General features: G+C 70.6%; 3 non-coding genes across 3 annotated transcripts; all 3 read left to right on the top strand.

Annotated features, from left to right (window-relative positions):
* Positions 1 to 1,218: 1,218 nt before the first annotated feature.
* LOC138922219 (5S ribosomal RNA) lies at positions 1,219 to 1,337 on the top strand. Its single transcript, XR_011435284.1, has one exon. It is a non-coding gene; the product is annotated as a 5S ribosomal RNA (ribosomal RNA).
* Positions 1,338 to 5,407: 4,070 nt separating this feature from the next.
* Positions 5,408 to 5,526, top strand: LOC138922218 (5S ribosomal RNA). The gene has a single exon (XR_011435283.1). It is a non-coding gene; the product is annotated as a 5S ribosomal RNA (ribosomal RNA).
* A 4,070-nt stretch (positions 5,527 to 9,596) lies between these two features.
* Positions 9,597 to 9,715, top strand: LOC138922217 (5S ribosomal RNA). The gene has a single exon (XR_011435282.1). It is a non-coding gene; the product is annotated as a 5S ribosomal RNA (ribosomal RNA).
* Positions 9,716 to 10,119: the final 404 nt, after the last annotated feature.

Below are 10,119 nucleotides of genomic sequence, written 5' to 3'. Positions count from 1 at the left end.
AGAAAGGAACACGCAAACCCGGACGCGCACACACACAGGCACACAGACACACAGGCGCGCGCGCGCGCGCACACACACACACACACACACACACGCCTACACACCCACTCGCACAACACGCACACGCACACGCACACGCACACGCAAGCGCAGACAGAGCGCGCCAGCGAGCTCCGGTGCCTGTCTGTGGTTCCTGGGCGATGGCGGGGCAGCGATGCCGGGAGCCCGGGACTCCTGAGAGCCTGTCTGCGCGGCCTAGGGCCCCAGGGGTGATCGCCAGCCCCGGGGCCCCTGCCTCCTGGCCCGGGCCCAGCTCCAGCACCACCGCCCTCCTGGGGGGGAAGCGAGCTCTTGGGCAGAGCCTCTCTGGGTCAGGGTGGGTGTCTGTCTAGGTCCGTGTCTTGGATCCTCTCCGTGTCGCCGTTTCTCTGTTTCTCCGTGTCTCTGTCTCTGTCTCTGTCTCTGGGTCTCTGGGCTGGCGCCAGCAGGAGCTGTCCAGGGTCCCCGCGAGGGGCGGGTTGGGGGCGGGGTGCCGGTCTCCTGGGCGGCGCTGGCGGGGGGAAGGGTGGCCGCCCCGCCTCCCCGCGCCCTCAGGGGCAGCGCGGCGGGCTTCCGCTGACGCCCTCTGGTCGCGCCGGTGGCTCCGCCTGGGTTTGGGCAAGTCGGGGCCCGGCCGGCGCCGCAGAGGTCAGGGCTCCCGCTGGGAGGCCCCTCGGGCCGGAGGGGACTCAGAGGAGCACGGGCCCGGCGGCCCGACGCCCCGACGCCTCGGGCCAAGTGCCCCGCGCCCCCCACCTCCCAGCAGCCGCATCTCCTGCGACCCATCGCCGGATCCGAGCGGCCAGGGCGGCCTGGAGTGTTCCCGGGCCGCGAGGGGAGAGCGCCCAGCCAGGCGCCCCGCCCCCATCCCCGCCCCCACCACCCCTCGTTTCCCACCGCCGCCCGCCCCGCCCCGCCTCCTCGCACCCCGGGCTGCTCCAGGCCTCCGCGCCCTGGGAGGGCAGCAGGGCGGGGCAGCGCAGGGTTTGGCTGGCCCGCTGGCCGCGCCCGAGGCGGCCGCGGCGGGAGGCAGCAGCGGGAGGAAGGCGGCAGGCCGAGCGCGGGCGCAGGGGGCGCCGGCGGCGGCGGGTGCGCGTCACAGAGGCCTGGGCGCGCGCGCGAGCCGCGGGCCGGGCGACGCGGCGCGGCTTCTTAGGGGCGCCGGCGGCAGGCGCCAGCGTCTACGGCCATACCACCCTGAACGCGCCCGATCTCGTCTGATCTCGGAAGCTAAGCAGGGTCGGGCCTGGTTAGTACTTGGATGGGAGACCGCCTGGGAATACCGGGTGCTGTAGGCTTTTGCCTCCCTCGCCTTTTGCCGCCTCCGGCCTCCGTCCTCCGCGGACGCCCCCCACCCCTCCAGCCAGCCCTCCCCCACCCCCCCCGCCACCCTCCGCACCGCGGGCCCGCCGGCGCCGCCCATGGGCAGGGCCCAACCCCTCCCCGCCACAGCCCAACCCTTCCAGCTCGCGGCCCCACCCGAACCCAGGGCCAATCGGGGCCAGCCCGGCGGGACCGGGACCGGGACCGGGACCGGGACCCCGACGCCGCACACGCCGCCCGCCGGCTCCCTCTGGCCTCGGCCTCTTCCCACCCGCTCGGCTCCCGCTCCGGTGACACCCCAGCCCTTCCCTCGGCGCCCCGCCCCCGCCGCCCCAGCCGCCGGGTAGAGTCGTCCTGTCAGGTGGAACGGATTCCACGGCGGTGCCGGGAGGCCCAAACGGGTCCCAAAGCGACCAGCCCCGCCCACCGAGGAAAGACACCTGGTCAGGCTTTTCCAGACACCGCCCGCTTCTCCAAGGACAGGGCGGACTGGGTTAGAGAGGCGCGTCTCGGGCACCTCACCCAAGACGGGATGGCTTCTGCCTTTGCTGGCGTCTGTGCCGCTGCAGGTCATCTTCTAAAACCTGGTACCCGCTCGCTTGTCCTTGAGAGGCTCATTCACAATCAACACTCCTTTCCCGACCTAAGTTTGTCCCTGTCAGTTTGTCTCGCTTTTCCTTCCAGAAGCCCCCTTCCCGGGGTGGCGGGGAGGGGGGGAGGTGGTGGGGGGTAGGGGGGTGGGTGGGTCTGAGTTTCAAGCTCCACCTGACTAGGATCCCATTCTGCTTTCGCCTTCGGGCGGTCCTGCCTCGCTTGGAAACGCTGCTACGTTGCTCCTGGTGGATGAGCTTGCGTTCGTTTTGAGTTTGAGAACGCTGGATGCAAAGATGAGGAGTCTTGATGGCTGAGGCTTTTGGTGTCCCCTCACTCGGGGGCCTCCCTCTCTTCCCGCCTCCCCCCGCCTCCCCACCCACCCCCTCACACCCGACCCCTACCACCCCAGGGCCCCGGCCGGGCCCCGCCCCTCCAGGCCGCATCTGTCAGAGGGAGTTGAAAAGCCTCCTGACAGGACACGTCCTCCCTCAGCAGCCAGCCCTTCCTGGCTCCCTGGCTTCAGCTTTCCGTTCGCGTGGCTCGGGCAGCCTTTCGCATCTTCTTTGCACCTGCCTGTGTTTGCAACAGAGGACCGTGGCCAAGGGATCCAGGAAACCGGGAGGAGAGCTGGCTTCCGGGGAGGCGAATGGGAAGGACAGGGAGGCAGAGAGGGAGCCTTGCCTCAGAGAACGGACTTTGAACCCCCGAAGGGAAAAGTCCTCCAGATAAACCACGTCTTCCCCACCGAATCCAAGAGCCATACTCGCTCGCTGTGGAAAAATGGGGACATCCCGGTCAAAGCAGGACGAGAGAGGACCCAAAGCTCCCTCCTCTCCCCGTTCAGCCATCGTCGTCCTGGGAGGGAGTCTCTCCGCGGTTCGCTTCTCCTGCCGGCCCCGTTTCCCCTCCTGCCAACCCAGCGCCTCTATCGCCTGCTCCTCGCTTCCTCGGGCTGCGGGCTGCGGGCTGCGGGCTGCGGGCTGCGGGCCGCGGGCTGCGGGATGGGGGGGCAGGGGCGGTGCGCGTCGCTCCCTGCCAGCTCGTGCCCGGGGTGGTTCTGACGGGTCCCCGGATCTGATCTCCGAGGAGCACCTTCTGCGGGGAGAAGCGGGACTGCGTCCCTGTCAGTTTCCCGGAGCGCGGGACCGGAGCCTTGCCCCGAAACGCAGGCTCGGGAGACCGAAGTCCTGAGCTGAAACCCAAGGGCCGCCGTCTCCCGCGAGTGACGTGCCCTCCCTGAGCTGCGCTTTCCTCATCTGGTGCGAGGGGGTCCTGGAGTTCGTGCCTCCTTGCGGGGGCGAGTGCTGGTGAGAACGCAAGCGGGAAACACGGAGCGGACCGCTCAGCACGGAGCGCGGCCTCGGTGGGGGCCCGGGCCTCGGCCGCCGTCCTTCCCCACGAGCCTACTTCTTGCCGCCAAGGCTCATCCAGCACCCAGGGATCGATCGCCTGGCTGCTTCCGGCCAGACACTCTCCTAGGTGCTGGCCACCCAGCAGCCGAGAACGCGGGTGCCAATCTCGGCCTCCGGGGCGTTCGCCTCCTCGCCTCTGGGGCCGCAAGACCAGCGGTGTGCCTACGCATGCCGGCGAGAGGTGGCAGAACCTGACGAGGACACGTGCCGTGGAAAATGGAGAGCTTGGCGCCCCGGAGGGCCTCGTCGGACGTCTGTGGATGGCCGTCGCTCTCTTTGCCGAAGCCCGCCCCCTGCCCGTCTTCTCTCCGTCCCAGGGTCCCCTTTCCAGTGGGACGCAAGAAGGCCCACAGGGCCCAAACGCTGGAGATGGGCAGCGCACACAGCGCGCCCTGGGTCCCGGGGGCTGCGGCGGGAAAGCCTTGCGGCACAGAACCCTGAAGCCCAGAGGTCTCGAGACAGGGAGAGCCGGGACGTCGGCAGGCACCGACGGGCCTTCGGACGCGACTCTTCCTCCCCGTCGTCACACCGTGCTGCTCCTCCCTCCGTCCTGGGCGCGAGCGCGCTCTTGGGAAAACGGAGGCGCCTTCGTCGGTGACCTAGCGGGCGGGAGATCCCGGGCAACGTCCCCAGCGGCACTTGAGCAGAACGGGGACGCTGCGGTCGGTCGTCGGGGAGGGGCTTCTACATGTCTGGTAGATGGAGCTGCTTTCTCGTGCCAAGTTCTCTGGGCCCTGACTTTTCTGCCTGCTCCTTCTATCACCTCAGTAAGGTCGGGGGTGCCCGGCAGAAAGAGGAAAAGAGCCAGAGTGAAGAAGCGGAGAGAAAGGAACACGCAAACCCGGACGCGCACACACACAGGCACACAGACACACAGGCGCGCGCGCGCGCGCACACACACACACACACACACACGCCTACACACCCACTCGCACAACACGCACACGCACACGCACACGCACACGCAAGCGCAGACAGAGCGCGCCAGCGAGCTCCGGTGCCTGTCTGTGGTTCCTGGGCGATGGCGGGGCAGCGATGCCGGGAGCCCGGGACTCCTGAGAGCCTGTCTGCGCGGCCTAGGGCCCCAGGGGTGATCGCCAGCCCCGGGGCCCCTGCCTCCTGGCCCGGGCCCAGCTCCAGCACCACCGCCCTCCTGGGGGGGAAGCGAGCTCTTGGGCAGAGCCTCTCTGGGTCAGGGTGGGTGTCTGTCTAGGTCCGTGTCTTGGATCCTCTCCGTGTCGCCGTTTCTCTGTTTCTCCGTGTCTCTGTCTCTGTCTCTGTCTCTGGGTCTCTGGGCTGGCGCCAGCAGGAGCTGTCCAGGGTCCCCGCGAGGGGCGGGTTGGGGGCGGGGTGCCGGTCTCCTGGGCGGCGCTGGCGGGAGGAAGGGTGGCCGCCCCGCCTCCCCGCGCCCTCAGGGGCAGCGCGGCGGGCTTCCGCTGACGCCCTCTGGTCGCGCCGGTGGCTCCGCCTGGGTTTGGGCAAGTCGGGGCCCGGCCGGCGCCGCAGAGGTCAGGGCTCCCGCTGGGAGGCCCCTCGGGCCGGAGGGGACTCAGAGGAGCACGGGCCCGGCGGCCCGACGCCCCGACGCCTCGGGCCAAGTGCCCCGCGCCCCCCACCTCCCAGCAGCCGCATCTCCTGCGACCCATCGCCGGATCCGAGCGGCCAGGGCGGCCTGGAGTGTTCCCGGGCCGCGAGGGGAGAGCGCCCAGCCAGGCGCCCCGCCCCCATCCCCGCCCCCACCACCCCTCGTTTCCCACCGCCGCCCGCCCCGCCCCGCCTCCTCGCACCCCGGGCTGCTCCAGGCCTCCGCGCCCTGGGAGGGCAGCAGGGCGGGGCAGCGCAGGGTTTGGCTGGCCCGCTGGCCGCGCCCGAGGCGGCCGCGGCGGGAGGCAGCAGCGGGAGGAAGGCGGCAGGCCGAGCGCGGGCGCAGGGGGCGCCGGCGGCGGCGGGTGCGCGTCACAGAGGCCTAGGCGCGCGCGCGAGCCGCGGGCCGGGCGACGCGGCGCGGCTTCTTAGGGGCGCCGGCGGCAGGCGCCAGCGTCTACGGCCATACCACCCTGAACGCGCCCGATCTCGTCTGATCTCGGAAGCTAAGCAGGGTCGGGCCTGGTTAGTACTTGGATGGGAGACCGCCTGGGAATACCGGGTGCTGTAGGCTTTTGCCTCCCTCGCCTTTTGCCGCCTCCGGCCTCCGTCCTCCGCGGACGCCCCCCACCCCTCCAGCCAGCCCTCCCCCACCCCCCCCGCCACCCTCCGCACCGCGGGCCCGCCGGCGCCGCCCATGGGCAGGGCCCAACCCCTCCCCGCCACAGCCCAACCCTTCCAGCTCGCGGCCCCACCCGAACCCAGGGCCAATCGGGGCCAGCCCGGCGGGACCGGGACCGGGACCGGGACCGGGACCCCGACGCCGCACACGCCGCCCGCCGGCTCCCTCTGGCCTCGGCCTCTTCCCACCCGCTCGGCTCCCGCTCCGGTGACACCCCAGCCCTTCCCTCGGCGCCCCGCCCCCGCCGCCCCAGCCGCCGGGTAGAGTCGTCCTGTCAGGTGGAACGGATTCCACGGCGGTGCCGGGAGGCCCAAACGGGTCCCAAAGCGACCAGCCCCGCCCACCGAGGAAAGACACCTGGTCAGGCTTTTCCAGACACCGCCCGCTTCTCCAAGGACAGGGCGGACTGGGTTAGAGAGGCGCGTCTCGGGCACCTCACCCAAGACGGGATGGCTTCTGCCTTTGCTGGCGTCTGTGCCGCTGCAGGTCATCTTCTAAAACCTGGTACCCGCTCGCTTGTCCTTGAGAGGCTCATTCACAATCAACACTCCTTTCCCGACCTAAGTTTGTCCCTGTCAGTTTGTCTCGCTTTTCCTTCCAGAAGCCCCCTTCCCGGGGTGGGGGGGAGGGGGGGAGGTGGTGGGGGGTAGGGGGGTGGGTGGGTCTGAGTTTCAAGCTCCACCTGACTAGGATCCCATTCTGCTTTCGCCTTCGGGCGGTCCTGCCTCGCTTGGAAACGCTGCTACGTTGCTCCTGGTGGATGAGCTTGCGTTCGTTTTGAGTTTGAGAACGCTGGATGCAAAGATGAGGAGTCTTGATGGCTGAGGCTTTTGGTGTCCCCTCACTCGGGGGCCTCCCTCTCTTCCCGCCTCCCCCCGCCTCCCCACCCACCCCCTCACACCCGACCCCTACCACCCCAGGGCCCCGGCCGGGCCCCGCCCCTCCAGGCCGCATCTGTCAGAGGGAGTTGAAAAGCCTCCTGACAGGACACGTCCTCCCTCAGCAGCCAGCCCTTCCTGGCTCCCTGGCTTCAGCTTTCCGTTCGCGTGGCTCGGGCAGCCTTTCGCATCTTCTTTGCACCTGCCTGTGTTTGCAACAGAGGACCGTGGCCAAGGGATCCAGGAAACCGGGAGGAGAGCTGGCTTCCGGGGAGGCGAATGGGAAGGACAGGGAGGCAGAGAGGGAGCCTTGCCTCAGAGAACGGACTTTGAACCCCCGAAGGGAAAAGTCCTCCAGATAAACCACGTCTTCCCCACCGAATCCAAGAGCCATACTCGCTCGCTGTGGAAAAATGGGGACATCCCGGTCAAAGCAGGACGAGAGAGGACCCAAAGCTCCCTCCTCTCCCCGTTCAGCCATCGTCGTCCTGGGAGGGAGTCTCTCCGCGGTTCGCTTCTCCTGCCGGCCCCGTTTCCCCTCCTGCCAACCCAGCGCCTCTATCGCCTGCTCCTCGCTTCCTCGGGCTGCGGGCTGCGGGCTGCGGGCTGCGGGCTGCGGGCCGCGGGCTGCGGGATGGGGGGGCAGGGGCGGTGCGCGTCGCTCCCTGCCAGCTCGTGCCCGGGGTGGTTCTGACGGGTCCCCGGATCTGATCTCCGAGGAGCACCTTCTGCGGGGAGAAGCGGGACTGCGTCCCTGTCAGTTTCCCGGAGCGCGGGACCGGAGCCTTGCCCCGAAACGCAGGCTCGGGAGACCGAAGTCCTGAGCTGAAACCCAAGGGCCGCCGTCTCCCGCGAGTGACGTGCCCTCCCTGAGCTGCGCTTTCCTCATCTGGTGCGAGGGGGTCCTGGAGTTCGTGCCTCCTTGCGGGGGCGAGTGCTGGTGAGAACGCAAGCGGGAAACACGGAGCGGACCGCTCAGCACGGAGCGCGGCCTCGGTGGGGGCCCGGGCCTCGGCCGCCGTCCTTCCCCACGAGCCTACTTCTTGCCGCCAAGGCTCATCCAGCACCCAGGGATCGATCGCCTGGCTGCTTCCGGCCAGACACTCTCCTAGGTGCTGGCCACCCAGCAGCCGAGAACGCGGGTGCCAATCTCGGCCTCCGGGGCGTTCGCCTCCTCGCCTCTGGGGCCGCAAGACCAGCGGTGTGCCTACGCATGCCGGCGAGAGGTGGCAGAACCTGACGAGGACACGTGCCGTGGAAAATGGAGAGCTTGGCGCCCCGGAGGGCCTCGTCGGACGTCTGTGGATGGCCGTCGCTCTCTTTGCCGAAGCCCGCCCCCTGCCCGTCTTCTCTCCGTCCCAGGGTCCCCTTTCCAGTGGGACGCAAGAAGGCCCACAGGGCCCAAACGCTGGAGATGGGCAGCGCACACAGCGCGCCCTGGGTCCCGGGGGCTGCGGCGGGAAAGCCTTGCGGCACAGAACCCTGAAGCCCAGAGGTCTCGAGACAGGGAGAGCCGGGACGTCGGCAGGCACCGACGGGCCTTCGGACGCGACTCTTCCTCCCCGTCGTCACACCGTGCTGCTCCTCCCTCCGTCCTGGGCGCGAGCGCGCTCTTGGGAAAACGGAGGCGCCTTCGTCGGTGACCTAGCGGGCGGGAGATCCCGGGCAACGTCCCCAGCGGCACTTGAGCAGAACGGGGACGCTGCGGTCGGTCGTCGGGGAGGGGCTTCTACATGTCTGGTAGATGGAGCTGCTTTCTCGTGCCAAGTTCTCTGGGCCCTGACTTTTCTGCCTGCTCCTTCTATCACCTCAGTAAGGTCGGGGGTGCCCGGCAGAAAGAGGAAAAGAGCCAGAGTGAAGAAGCGGAGAGAAAGGAACACGCAAACCCGGACGCGCACACACACAGGCACACAGACACACAGGCGCGCGCGCGCGCGCACACACACACACACACACACACGCCTACACACCCACTCGCACAACACGCACACGCACACGCACACGCACACGCAAGCGCAGACAGAGCGCGCCAGCGAGCTCCGGTGCCTGTCTGTGGTTCCTGGGCGATGGCGGGGCAGCGATGCCGGGAGCCCGGGACTCCTGAGAGCCTGTCTGCGCGGCCTAGGGCCCCAGGGGTGATCGCCAGCCCCGGGGCCCCTGCCTCCTGGCCCGGGCCCAGCTCCAGCACCACCGCCCTCCTGGGGGGGAAGCGAGCTCTTGGGCAGAGCCTCTCTGGGTCAGGGTGGGTGTCTGTCTAGGTCCGTGTCTTGGATCCTCTCCGTGTCGCCGTTTCTCTGTTTCTCCGTGTCTCTGTCTCTGTCTCTGTCTCTGGGTCTCTGGGCTGGCGCCAGCAGGAGCTGTCCAGGGTCCCCGCGAGGGGCGGGTTGGGGGCGGGGTGCCGGTCTCCTGGGCGGCGCTGGCGGGAGGAAGGGTGGCCGCCCCGCCTCCCCGCGCCCTCAGGGGCAGCGCGGCGGGCTTCCGCTGACGCCCTCTGGTCGCGCCGGTGGCTCCGCCTGGGTTTGGGCAAGTCGGGGCCCGGCCGGCGCCGCAGAGGTCAGGGCTCCCGCTGGGAGGCCCCTCGGGCCGGAGGGGACTCAGAGGAGCACGGGCCCGGCGGCCCGACGCCCCGACGCCTCGGGCCAAGTGCCCCGCGCCCCCCACCTCCCAGCAGCCGCATCTCCTGCGACCCATCGCCGGATCCGAGCGGCCAGGGCGGCCTGGAGTGTTCCCGGGCCGCGAGGGGAGAGCGCCCAGCCAGGCGCCCCGCCCCCATCCCCGCCCCCACCACCCCTCGTTTCCCACCGCCGCCCGCCCCGCCCCGCCTCCTCGCACCCCGGGCTGCTCCAGGCCTCCGCGCCCTGGGAGGGCAGCAGGGCGGGGCAGCGCAGGGTTTGGCTGGCCCGCTGGCCGCGCCCGAGGCGGCCGCGGCGGGAGGCAGCAGCGGGAGGAAGGCGGCAGGCCGAGCGCGGGCGCAGGGGGCGCCGGCGGCGGCGGGTGCGCGTCACAGAGGCCTGGGCGCGCGCGCGAGCCGCGGGCCGGGCGACGCGGCGCGGCTTCTTAGGGGCGCCGGCGGCAGGCGCCAGCGTCTACGGCCATACCACCCTGAACGCGCCCGATCTCGTCTGATCTCGGAAGCTAAGCAGGGTCGGGCCTGGTTAGTACTTGGATGGGAGACCGCCTGGGAATACCGGGTGCTGTAGGCTTTTGCCTCCCTCGCCTTTTGCCGCCTCCGGCCTCCGTCCTCCGCGGACGCCCCCCACCCCTCCAGCCAGCCCTCCCCCACCCCCCCCCGCCACCCTCCGCACCGCGGGCCCGCCGGCGCCGCCCATGGGCAGGGCCCAACCCCTCCCCGCCACAGCCCAACCCTTCCAGCTCGCGGCCCCACCCGAACCCAGGGCCAATCGGGGCCAGCCCGGCGGGACCGGGACCGGGACCGGGACTGGGACCCCGACGCCGCACACGCCGCCCGCCGGCTCCCTCTGGCCTCGGCCTCTTCCCACCCGCTCGGCTCCCGCTCCGGTGACACCCCAGCCCTTCCCTCGGCGCCCCGCCCCCGCCGCCCCAGCCGCCGGGTAGAGTCGTCCTGTCAGGTGGAACGGATTCCACG

This window comes from Equus caballus, unplaced genomic scaffold (assembly GCF_041296265.1).
Source record: "Equus caballus isolate H_3958 breed thoroughbred unplaced genomic scaffold, TB-T2T haplotype2-0000614, whole genome shotgun sequence".
Classification (NCBI taxonomy): domain Eukaryota; kingdom Metazoa; phylum Chordata; class Mammalia; order Perissodactyla; family Equidae; genus Equus; species Equus caballus.
The sequence above is the reverse complement of the archived record's forward strand: the minus strand, read 5'-3'. Positions and strand labels throughout refer to the sequence as shown.